We start from the raw sequence: 13475 nt of genomic DNA on the forward strand, positions 1-13475 counted from the left end.
GAGGAGCAAGACCACCTCTCTAAAGTTGGGGCATGTGATGGTGACTAAGTAGCCCGCCAAGGCACCAGTCACACTCGTGTTCTCGGGGAAATGGCGCTCGTGGGTGCCCCTGTAGATGCCTGTGATTAATGCCCACTAATCTCCCTAATGACCCTTGTCCCTTCACTGATGGTGTCCCATTGGGCCAGCTGATTAGGTCTCATTCTAGAAGGGTAGGGAACTTGGCCCGATCCATAGGGTGGTGCCATCACTGGCCCCTTCTGGCGGCGCATGGTTGCTAATCATCTGTTGATCAGACATACTGCTTTGCTTCCAGGTGAGAGAGATGGTCATTTGGGGGTCACTTGTCCCACAGCCATAGCAGCCACGCGGTTAGGTGTTCGCCCAGCCGCTGGTGGTATCTGACCCCCTAACCCATTTATCACCTTGGGAACTCTCACGTTTCTACAATTTTTAAAATTTTAATTTCTTTTAATTTAATTCAATTAGTTTATACATAGATTTTATTTACAAGTAACTGTTTTGATGCAGCAAGCAAAGATTTTATTACACATCTACATTGAACAATGTGTATGACAATAAACTCATGATTGTAGAATAAATAGGAGCTGAGATGATTCATACAAAGTGTGGCCAACATCGCCATCTGCTGGCCATAATGGAGAATGCAGAATCTGATGTGGCCATAATGGAGAATGCAGAATCTGAACAGAGAGCAAGTTGTGGCGGGGGCGGGGGGGCTGGTTTAACAAGAACATCTGCAAATCATAAGGTGAGTGCCATGCACAAACATGTTGGAGCAATTCAGCAGGCCAAGTTGCTTTTTTTTTGGCTGCTGCGTGACCTGCTGAGGTTCTCCAGCACGTTTGTGTATGGTGTAATAAGGGAGAGTCAGCAAAGTGAGGAGAGGGAAAGTGAGGGAGCTGGGGGGAAGGCACTGAGAGGAAACAGGATAGGAAGGATAAGAGAGTGAGAGTGAGAGAGTCAGAGAGAGTCAGAGAGACGGAGAAATAAAGTATATGGCTACTCAGACAGAAATGTGGCATAACATCCTTTCAAAAGTTAAATAGATTGTTATGGTAGGGGATTCTTTAGAAAGGCTGAAATGAATTGTCATTTTGGAGACCTGGCTCCTGAACTGGGCCAAACCGGACTCCTCTATTTCACACATGTTCAAAAACAAAGCCTACCTTGCCACCTGCCGCTGTTCACACCTGGGCCCTTGTTTCAGGACTTCCTGCTGCTGGAGTGCCTGCAAGGAAGAAGCATTAAATGGCACTTGTGTGGCTCTGTCCAATGTCACTGACCCTGCTGTGTTTTGTAGAGGCCCTCATTTAGTACCTCGCCTTCTTCCTATGACACCAAACATAAATTCCATTTTTGTCCTCAAGTAGTCCTCTCCTCTCTCCTCTCCTGAGTCATTCTCTTCTTTCTTTCTTTCTTTCTTTCTTTTTCAATCTTTTTATTATTATTATAATTTATAAACACATACAGTTCAAAGAGATATAAAAAATACATAGTAAGTAATGAATTCTTCTTCTTTGGCTTGGCTTCGCGGATGAAGATTTATGGAGGGGGTAAAAGTCCACGTCAGCTGTAGGCTTGTTTGTGGCTGACAAGTCCGATGCGGGACAGGCAGACACGGTTGCAGCGGCTGCAGGGGAAAAATGGTTGGTTGGGGTTGGGTGTTGGGTTTTTCCTCCTTTGCCTTTTGTCAGTGAGGTAATGAATTAATACAGAGATATTAAACAATAATATTACAGAATAAAAATATATCATAAAAAAAAATTTTTGATCAGTTTAGGGTGTGAACTATCTCTAAAAAAAAGATATAATTAATAACAATATATGAAAAAAGAGAAAAAAAAACCCCAAAAAAGAAGTAAAAACAAATCTGAATTTAAAAAAAACTTTAAAAAAACTTTAAAAAAAACCTACAGATATAGCTAAACCACGCCGATCACTCCGATCTCATCTTACAGCCCAATTATCATACATAATCATAGAAAGAAAACAGAGCCAGATCAACTCACCACAAATGAAAATATTGAATAAATGGTCGCCAGGTTAACTCAAACTTAGAAGGGGATTCATAGACAGAGTTTCTAATTTTCTCTAAATTTAAACATAGTATAGTTTGGGTAAACCATTGGAAAACAGTGGGAGGATTAACCTCTTTCCAATTTAATAGTATAGATCTTCTAGCCATTAGTGTAAGAAAAGCAATCATACGATCCGCAGGAAGAGATAAATAAGTCAAATCTATCATAGGTAATCCAAAAATTGCAGTAATGGGATGTGGTTGTAAATCAATATTCAAAACAGTAGATAAAATGGAAAAAATTTCCTTCCAATAATTCTGTAAAGAGGGACAGGACCAAAACATATGTGTAAGGGAAGCTATTTCCAATTGACATTTATCACATATAGGATCGATATGAGAATAAAAACGATGGAGTTTATCTTTAGACATATGAGCTCTATGAACAACTTTAAACTGTATTAGTGAATGTTTTGCACATAGAGAAGAAGAGTTTACCAGTCGCAGAATTTTATTCCAATTTTCATTAGAAATATGAAGGTTGAGTTCTCTTTCCCAATCATTTTTAAACTTTTCAAAAGTCCCAGAATTTATTTTTGTAATTATATTATATAATTTAGATATCACACCTTTTGGAGGGAATTTTGAATATAGTATATCCTCTAAAACAGTCGTAGTCTCCCGATTGGGAAAAGAGGGTAAAGTCGAAGATTCTCTTCTTTCAATGCAAGCATTAACCCCCGGTTTAAACCCACCTCCTCACAGCCCCTTTGGCCTTCCTAGTGCCTAGTTTGATTTCTTTCCTGATATCTCTATATCCCCTCTAACACCCTGTCTGACTGTTGCTTCCTGGACCTTACAAATGCTGCCTTTATCTTCTTGGCTGTTCATTCTGTCTGGGCACCCGCCAACCAGATGGCAACAACAATGTCCTCCAGTTTCTGTTTGGCAAGAGCTGGGGGGAGGGGTGGGGTTCATTGGGAGCAGCTGTTATCAGGCACATCTAAGCTGGACATGGTCCTTGTTTAAGGGCCAACTAAATCAAGTCTTGGACCAGCTTGTTCCAACGTGAAGAATATAGATAGCAAGCGAGGCTCTAAAGAGAGGTCATGAATTTAGTAAATACACAAAAATGCTGGAGAATCCATGGCAGTTCTTTGGGAGCCCTTCATCAAGCTATGAGTGAGAAGCAGGCAGGTGCTTGAATAAAAAGGTTGGGTAGGAGGGAAGAAGAGGTGGGGGGTAGGAGTGCAGGCAAGGGGCCATTGGTAGGAAGGTAGGAGAGATAACCTGATCAGGGAGAGGGTAGCTCTGCTAATGCAGAGCTGGGTGCAAGGAGACAGGATAGAGAAAGAGGGAGGGACAAGAGTGGGGGAGCTGGAGGTACAGGGATAGCAATAAGAGGGAGTGGGGCAAACAGTGGCACCCCCTTCAAGTGGTGCCCAGGGCATGTGCCCTGGCTGCCATACCCTAGATATGCCTATAGGGGTGCATTCATCTTAAATTGGTTGTGGTGTTTTGGGGGGATGTGAATGCAACAAATACAACCCTTGAAGCAACATGCTAGTAGTTGGCTGCTTCGGGAATTTGCATGTGACCAACGCCAGTGGGCTGATATCGCCTCAAACCGTGCATCTTGGCGCCTCACAGTTTGGAGGGCAGCAACCTCCTTTGAAGAAGACCGCAGAGCCCACCTCACTGACAAAAGGCAAAGGAGGAAAAACCCAACACCCAACCCCAACCAACCAATTTTCCCCTGCAACCGCTGCAACCGTGTCTGCCTGTCCTGCATCGGACTTGTCAGCCACAAACGAGCCTGCAGCTGACGTGGACATTTTTTACCCCCTCCATAAATCTTCATCCGTGAAACCAAGCCAAAGAAGAGGTAAATAAAGGTCTTGGAAAAATGCAGGAATCTGGATACATGGTGATGTTTTGAGGAATAAGTTTATTGAATTTCAAACAGAAAGAATAACAAAATGTAATTCAGAAATGTGAAACTTTGTGGTAGTAAGAACCTTCAACCTAAATGGTTTTGTTTTGGAATCCGTATTCCATAAATGGATAATTGTTTTGCAGAATCTGTATGTCAAAAATATGAAGCAGGTCATTTCAGGAATGAGGGTGTCATGAAGGTTGCTTCTATTAGAATGCTTATTCCACCCATGAAACTATTATTTTAGTGGGCAATGTGCGCAGTTAAATAAATCTTTAGAGTGTTTTGGAGAAGGAACACAATTTTGAGAAAGTGTGGTGCTTTGAGAATATTTAAATATTTGCAGGATTTAATTTGAATGTTTGTGTAAAGTGCAGACCATAATGATGAACTAACAACAGTCCAAATCAAAATGCTTCCGCAAGACTTGGTGGTGGGAGGGAGGGAGAGCATTTGTTGTGGAAATTACCTCTGTGGGGGGGAAGGCAGGGTGAATCTCTAGCCCCTTTCACACTTGCCATTCAGTGTCCTGGGATAGGAATGGGGGTTTGGCTTTTCACACTTGACCACTCCTTACTGGGATACTGAATGCTTTCTCACTTGCAAGGGGCCATCCCCAGGGTTACCTTCTACCGGTGATGTCATGACTCATCATGAGTGATGATGGACCTGCCCTAAATTCTGATCAATGTATTATGATCTTACATTTGAACAAATTAATCATGCCCAATTATGTACAGCACAATATGAGCCCTTCAGCCCCTGTTGTTGTGCTGACCTATATAAACCTTTATGAGGGACTGTGGGAAAGAGCTAACAATAAATAGCAATAGTGGACAATTTTTAAACAGCGTGGGAAAGTTGGTAGCGCTAAAGCACTCATTTTATACAGCGTGGGACAATCGTGTATAATTTATAAATACCGTGGGAAAAATCAATGGTGGACCTGCCCTCCCAGAATTCCATGCAGCAAAGAAAGGATTTTATGCCCGGCTGCAAGCACAGAGCATTCATGGAGGGGTTTCTCTGCCGCACAGTATTCTAGGAAGTCAGGTCCGCCATTGCTTTTTCCCATGGTGTTTACAAATTGTGTACTATAGCACTACCAATTTTCCCCTGCTGCTTAAAAATGTTCTGCTATTGCTATTTATTTCCTCTCTCTCTCTCCCACTGTGACTTTCCCGTGGCAAAGTTTATAACTTCATTTTAATCTTTTCTTCCTTCACTTTCCTGTACACATGCAAAAACTTGGGTCATTTCAATCCCACAATGCAATTACCCATTTCACACTTCCCTGATTGCAACGCCGGCATATGCAGACACCAGGGATTGTACTACTAGGGGTCAAGATCATCTATCCCCGGTGTGAGATGACATCATCTGATGTCGGCGTTGAACTGATTTTGCTTTCACATTAGACGCTTTAAAGGCTGATTGGCGGTTCATTCCTGGGATCAATTGCAAGTGTGAAAGAGGCTTCTAGAAGAGCAAGAATAGCCCTGCTAATTGAAATATAAAAGATCTCTAGAGTTGGAAAATTTGCTTCAGTGATCTAGTATCCCAGTATTCACACCAAACCTTTCTAACTGCTCATCACTGTGTTGTTGGTGCTTCTGCACTTTGCTGTGATGGGACTCTGGGAGGGGGAAGTGAGAGTCAGCGACCACTGACCGGTGTTCGTTCACACACACACACACACACACACACACACACACACACACACACACACACACACACACACACACACACACACACACACACACACACACACACACACACACACACACACGGCCTGTGATACGTCCCTCACCTCCCCACAAGACATGGGGTCAGCAGAATGAAAGGACACGGAGCACATTGTGGAGAGAGAAGAGAGGAGGTGAAGTGGATGCCATGGGGCGGTGAGAGATGGTTGCGGGGTGGGGGAGCAATTTCAGTGCTTGCCATAGGTGCTATTTTCCCTTGATACCCACTGTGCATCCCACAAACTAACATCTTGATGGTAAATCTGTCTTTTTTTTATTTTTACCATACACACATTGCCACGCTTACCATTTCCTTTCTGGAATATATGTAGAAGAGCACAGACTTCTCAACCCCTGTGATAGTACAGATCTATCACCAATGTACATAGTGTATATAGTTACTGTATCTAGACTGTGCTTACAGCAATTGTGCCAGATGGAGAATCGAACTCTCCACCTTTAACTATGACATCCTGTACCGGCCTGGTAAGCTCAACGACCCGCCTGACGCGCTCGCCAGGGGGACGTGCGCCAGCATACAGATGGACAGACTACAGAAACTCCATGAGGCGCTCTGTCATCCAGGAGTCACTAGGTTTGCCCACTTTGTGAAGGTTCTCACTAGTGCCTTACACTCCATCCGCTCCCTCCTATGTACTGCAACAAATGCCACCCCCCACGAAAGGATGTTCCTTTTCCCGAGGAAATCCAAATCAGGAACCACTGTACCGGCATGGCTCACCGTCCCTGGTCCCGTCCTTTTGCGACGCCATGTCCGGCACTCAAAGAATGACCCCTTGGTCGACCGAGTCACTCTACTCCACGCGAACCCACATTACGCCTACGTTGAGTTCCCAGACGGGCGGGAGGACACTGTTTCGGTGCGGGACCTAGCTCAGGACGCAGCAAACCCCCCAACCCAACCTTCCCCAACTCTTTATTCCCCAGGCCCTGTGCCGCAACAGAAGGACCAACAGTACCCCAACGACCCGGGCCACCCTGCCGACAACATGACTGGGGAATTGAGCAACAGAGCAGTCGCACCCGACGAGCCTGCTGGCGACACCACCCCAGCGACCCCAATTCCGGCACCACGGCGGTCACGCCAGATGGTCAGACCCCCTGACCGCTACAGTCCTTGACCTACCCCTTCCTTTTATTCTCTCCCTCGTTTTTTGTTTTTTTTTCCAGGGTCAGTTCTCCAAGAAGGGGTGAATGTGATAGTACAGATCTATCACCAATGTACATAGTGTATATAGTTACTGTATCTAGACTGTGCTTACAGCGATTGGCTGAGAGCTAAGCCACGCCTTAAAGGGTTGTGTCCCTAGCCAGGTCAGATCATTCCGGACTGGTCGGCCACCTGTGAAGAGCTCCTGTCTTTTGCTAATAAAAACCTTGGTTTGGATCAACAAGTCTTTGGTTCTTTCGATGAGCTCTACAACCCCTCCCTCCCCCACCCCCAGAAGACAATCAACAGAATCACACAGACAACACCCCCCCCCCCCACTCCTTCTGCAAGCTCTGATGTGGACATTGATATATTAAAATTCTAATACCCCTGGTCTCAGACCAACTGAAGTCAGAGTTTGTTGCTACATATCAGATGATGAAATTGACAGGATTAAACCAATAACAAGAGATTTGTTCTCACCTTATGGCTGTGCACACAAGGAGGACTGGGACAGCACTGTGTTACATCATGTACCCAGTTGAAGTTAACACACATTCACAGTATTAAAGAATTTGGATCAATGTCCTTCCCTGGAGCTGTTGAGGAGGGTTCAAAATGAAGCAGCAAAGAGAGGAAACCCAGGCGAAAAGACAGGCAAACCAAGACCAAATAAACAGTTGGTAAAAATGAAGGGCAAAGAAGTTCAATGTTAAGGACACTAAATGACTGTTCCACAGAGTGAGTGAGAGGAAAGTCAGTTAACCTGAATGCTCAAAGTGTATAAAACAAGGTCAGTGAACATACGGCACAGGTCATGATTGAAGATGATCGTCAAAGGTTTGGGTGAAAGAAGAACTACAGATGTTGGAATCTGAAACAAATAATGAGAAATTGGAGGAATTCAGCAGGTCAAACTGAAGTCAACACAATATTCATGGCACGATGAATAATGAGAGGTGACCCAGGTACATGATGAGAGACAAAACAGCAAGTACCTTTCTCCCAGAGGACATCTGTAAAAAGTGAGTGGAGAAAAAGTTAGGAGAGATGTGAGAGGCATGTTTTTACTTTGCACAGAGAGTGGTGGGTGCTCGGAATGCATTACTGGGGCAATGGCGGGGCCTGGGTCAAGAGGGGCATTTAAAGGTCTTTCAGTCACATGGAAAATTTTGGGTGTAGGAAGGGTTGGATTGATGTGAAGTAGGTTTATATGGTCAGCACAACATTGTGGGTGAAATGACCTGGACTGTATGATGTGCTATCAAGCAGAAAACAGACACAAAGCATAAAGTCTGTTCAACAGGCTTTATTCAACATAAACTTCCACAGAACTGGCTGTGAGAGTAGCTGTGCAGGTTCTGAGACTGACCTCGAGGGGCTGGATCAAGCCGATAGCCCAGAGGGTGATTGACAGCCAACTGGGTGGGGCTTGGTCCATTCAGGTCGGCTGATTGATCGCCAGGTGTTGCCTTGTCCTCCAGTGCTCTTCTGCAGGTACACAGGTTGCCCCCTGCAGTAGGCCGGTGGTGTATCACCACTGACGGTATATTTTTTAATTTTAGTTACCACACGGTAGGTGCTGATCCTGGCCATTTAAACTCGTGCTGCCCAATTACACCGAAATTAACCTATAACCCTGTACATTTTGGAGGGTGGGAAGAAACCGGATCACCCCGGGAAAACTCATGCAGAAACAGAGAGAATGTACAAACTCCTTGTAGACAGTGCTGGATTCAAACTCGGGTCACTGACACTGTAATAAATGTGCACTAATCACATAATAACCATGTCACCAAGTATTTGTGTCAGGATCCTATATTCAGAACAAACTGTAAAAGTGGGATAGCAAATCACTAGGGGCCAAGGGATACAATAGCAGTTTAAAATGATGTACGAGTGGGGCAGAAGCAGCAGATATGGGGAAAGGTTTGAGAGAACAGGACTGGGTAAAGAGAGATGTAAACAGTGGAAGAAGATCAATTGGCCCATGCTGAGGCATTCTGGAATTCTGGCCTTGGGGGGGGAAGGAGGGAAAAAGAGGGGGGAAGGAGAGGGAAATGGGGGGGAAGGGCAGGGAAGGGGGGAAACAGGGAAGAAGGGGGAAGAGGGGGAGGTGAAGGGGAAAGGGGGAAGAATGGGAAGGAGTGGGGAGGGGAGAGGGGAAAAAGAGGGGAAGGGGGAAGGGAGGGAGGGAAGGGGAAAAGGAGGGAAAGGGAGGGAATGAAGGGGGAAAGAGGGGGAAGGGGAAAATGGAGGGAGAAGAGGATAGAGAGGGGGTACGGGAGGGGAGAGAGGGAGATGAAAGCAAGGGAAGAGAGGGAGAACAGTGGGGGGAAGATTGAGGCTGCTAAGGTGACCAATTATTATACCTGTCAACTTTCTATAGGAGCCCAATCAAGCATGATCCATCCTGTTGCATCACGTTGTGGTAGGGTTACATGATAGAGGGACAGTTTATAAAACTCTGCTAAGCTGGGGGTTTTTTTCAGAGACATGGAATTTGGAGCACAAGAAATGAGGATTTTGAAAAAGTCCATTTATTTTCCAGAGACTAGATTTGAATTGAGAGTCAAGAAAACTATAAAGTTCATGTGAGTGAGAGGGAGACCTCAAAAAGGTGTCTATTTTTGCCAGGAACACTGGCGTTGGACCACTTGTGAGAGGGGACCTTGAAAATGTGACTGTAGTGCTTGTCAGTTTATTTAGAGAGACATTTGATTTTGAGCAAGGGAGGAGAATTTAAAAAGCTGTTCTGATCTGGTCTTTGTCAGAGACTTGGGATTTGAAACAAAAGTGGGAAAGACTTTGAGAAGCTGGGGTGAGTTGATCTTTATTTTTCAGACATGGGATTTGGTGTGAGGGAGAGGGAAATTTTAAATAGCATGTTGAATTAGTACCTTTCTTTGCCAGGGACAAGAGTTGAAGTGACAGAGATAGGAGCTTGAGAATGTAATTCTAGAGCTTGTATGTTTATTTTCCTGAGATATCAGATTTTGTATGAAAGAGAGAGATCTTGAAGAGCTGAGATAGTCTTGTCCAGAGATACTGTATGTGAAGCAAGAGAGATGAAGACTTCAAAGATGTGTGGAGAACTTGCATGTTTATTTCCTAGAGACATTTGATTTTGAATGAGAACGAAACTTTGTTCTATATTTTCCAGACACATGAGATTTGGAGGAATAGAGATGAAGACTCAGAAAGCTGTGTGGAGCTGGTTTTGCTTTTGAAGCGGGAGTGATTAAGAGTTTGAAGAGATAAATGCTGGCCTGGTATTTTCCAGAGATATCTGATGTGGAGTGTCTGACAGCAGAGATCTTGCAAATCTGGGTGTAGAGCTTGTAAGTTCTGTTTCCAGAGAATGGGGGAGAAGTTGAAAATCTGTCCTAATTTGGTTTTGCAGGAAGAGAGATGAAGAATTTGAAAATGTGATTGTGGAACCTGTAAGTTTATCTGGCTGAGACTGGATATGGAGTGGGACAGAGAGAGATTCTATGCTGAATTTGTCTTTCTTTTTCAGGGTTTGGAGCAAGAGAGTTGGAGAGTTTAATCTTTTCCAGCTACATAGGATTGGAGTAACCAACAGAGAAGATCATGAAAATGTAAGTCAGAGCTTATACATTTATTTTCTCGATACTTTGAATTTTCAGTGAGAGAGAGGGAGGATTTAAATGGGTGCTGTGAGCAACTTCTTCTTTTCCATTAGATTAGATTTGGAGCGAGAAAGAGGGAAAGTTACATAAGCTGTGCTGAACTGGTCTATTTTCTAAGGACATTTGGGATTTGGAGAAGGAGAGATTAACACACTGACAATGTGATAGAGCCGTGATTTTCAACCTTTTTCTTTCCACTCACATTTTTTCTTTGGCTTGGCTTTGCAGACGAAGATTTGTGGAGGGGTTATGTCCACGTCAGCTGCAGGCTCGTTTGTGGCTGACAAGTCCGATGTGGGACAGGCAGACATGATTGCAGCGGTTGCAAGGGAAAATTGGTTGGTTGGGGTTGGGTGTTGGGTTTTTCCTCCTTTGTCATTTGACAGTGAGGTGGGCTCTGCGGTCTTCTTCAAAGGAGGTTGCTGCCTGCCGAACTGTGAGGCACCAAGATGCACGGTTTGAGGCGATATCAGCCCACTGGCAATGGTCAATGTGGCAGGCACCAAGAGATTACTTTAGGCAGTCCTTGTACCTCTTCTTTGGTGCACCTCTGTCTCGATGGCCAGTGGAGAGTTCACCATATAACACAATCTTGGGAAGGCGATGGTCCTCCATTCTGGAGACGTGACCTACCCAGCGCAGTTTGATCTTCAGCAAAGTGGATTCATTGCTGTCGGCCTCTGCCATCTCGAGTACTTCGATGTTGGAGATGATGTCGCTCCAATGAATGTTGAGGATGGAGCGGAGACAACGCTGGTGGAAGTGTTCTAGGAGCCGTAGGTGATGCCGGTAAAGGACCCATGATTCGGAGCCAAACAGGAGTGTGGGTATGACAACAGCTCTGTATACGCTAATCTTTGTGAGGTTTTTCAGTTGGTTGTTTTTCCAGACTCTTTTGTGTAGTCTTCCAAAGGCGCTATTTGCCTTGGTGAGTCTGTTGTCTATCTCGTTGTCGATCCTTGCATCCGATGAAATGGTGCAGCCGAGATAAGTAAACTGGTTGACCGTTTTGAGTTTTGTGTGCCCGATGGAGATGTGGGTGGGCTGGTAGTCATGGTGGGGAGCTGACTGATGGAGGACCTCAGTTTTCTTCAGGCTGACTTCCAGGACAAACATTTTGGCAGTTTCCACAAAACAGGACGTCAAGCGCTGAAGAGCTGGCTCTGAATGGGCAACTAAAGCAGCATCGTCTGCAAAGAGTAGTTCACGGACAAGTTGCTTTTGTGTCTTGGTGTGAGCTTGCAGGCGCCTCAGATTGAAGAGACTGCCATCAGTGTGGTACCGGATGTAAACAGCGTCTTCATTGTTGAGGTCTTTCATGGCTTGGTTCAGCATCATGCTGAAGAAGATTGAAAAGAGGGTTGGTGCGAGAACACAGCCTTGCTTCACGCCATTGTTAATGGAGAAGGGTTCAGAGAGCTCATTTCTGTATCTGACCCGACCTTGTTGGTTTTCGTGCAGTTGGATAACCATGTTGAGGAACTTTGGGGACATCCGAGGCGCTCTAGTATTTACCAAAGCCCTTTCCAACTCACGATGTCGAAGGCTTTGGTGAGGTCAACAAAGGTGATGTAGAGTCCTTTGTTTTGTTCTCTGCACTTTTCTTGGAGCTGTCTGAGGGCAAAGACCATGTCAGTAGTTCCTCTGTTTGCGCGAAAGCTGCACTGTGATTCTGGGAGAACATTTTCGGCGACACTAGGTATTATTCTATTTAGGAGAGTCCTAGCGTAGATTTTGCTTGCAGTGGAGAGCAGTATGATTCCCCTGTAGTTTGAGCAGTCTGATTTCTCGCCTTTGTTTTTGTACAGGTTGATGATGATGGCATCACGAAGGTCCTGAGGCAGCTTTCCTTGGTCCCAGCAGAGCTTGAAAAACTCATGCAGTTTGGCATGTAGAGTTTTTTCACCAGCCTTCCAGACCTTTGGGGGGATTCCATCCATACCTACTGCTTTGCCACTTTTCAGTTGTTCAATTGCCTTAAATGTCTCTTCCTGGATGAGGACCTCATCCAGCTCTAGCCTTAAGGGCTAGTGAGGGAGCTGGAGCAGGGCAGATTATTGGACTGAGCGGTTGGCCAGTGCCAAAGAGATTGGAAGTGTTCTGACCATCGGTTGAGGATGGAGAACTTGTTGCTGAGGAGGACTTTGCCGTCTGAGCTGTGCAGCGGGCTTTGGACTTGGGGTGAGGGGTCGTACACAGCCTTTAGAGCCTCGTAAAAACCCCTGAAGTCGCCAATGTCCGCGCTGAGCTGGGTTCGTTTGGCGAGGCTAGTCCACCACTCATTTTGGATCTCCCGGAGTTTGCGCTGAAGATGGCTGCATGCGTGACGGAAGGCTCGTTTCTTCTCTGGCCAGGACGGCTTTGCAAGGTGAGCCTGGTGGGCAGATCGCTTCTTTGCCAGCAGCTCCTGGATTTCCTGGTTGTTTTCGTCGAACCAGTCCTTGTTTTTCCTGGAGGAGAAACCCAGTACCTCTTCAGTGGATTGCAGTATGGCAGTCTTCAGCTGATCCCAGAGGGTTTCAGGGGACGAGTCCGTGAGGCGGATTGCATCGTCGACCTTTGCTTTGAGGTTTGCCTGGAAGTTTCCTCTCACTTCGTCTGACTGCAAGTTTCCAACATTGAACCTCTTTCTGGGGTCTTTACTATTCCTGGACTTTGGCTTGAAGTGAAGGTTGAGCTTGCAGCGAACCAGCCGGTGGTCAGTGTGGCATTCCACGCTGGGCATGACCCTGGTGTGGAGCACATCTCGTTTGTCTCTTTCTTGCACCAGGACGTAGTCCAGGAGGTGCCAGTGTTTGGATCGGGGATGCATCCAGGTAGTCTTCAGGCTGTCCCTCTGCTGAAAAAGGGTGTTTGTAATGTCAAGCCGCTGTTCTGCGCAGAGCTCCAACAGGAGGCGCCTGTTGTCGTTGCACTTGCCGACACCATG

This window comes from Narcine bancroftii, chromosome 3 (assembly GCF_036971445.1).
Source record: "Narcine bancroftii isolate sNarBan1 chromosome 3, sNarBan1.hap1, whole genome shotgun sequence".
Lineage (NCBI taxonomy): Eukaryota > Metazoa > Chordata > Chondrichthyes > Torpediniformes > Narcinidae > Narcine > Narcine bancroftii.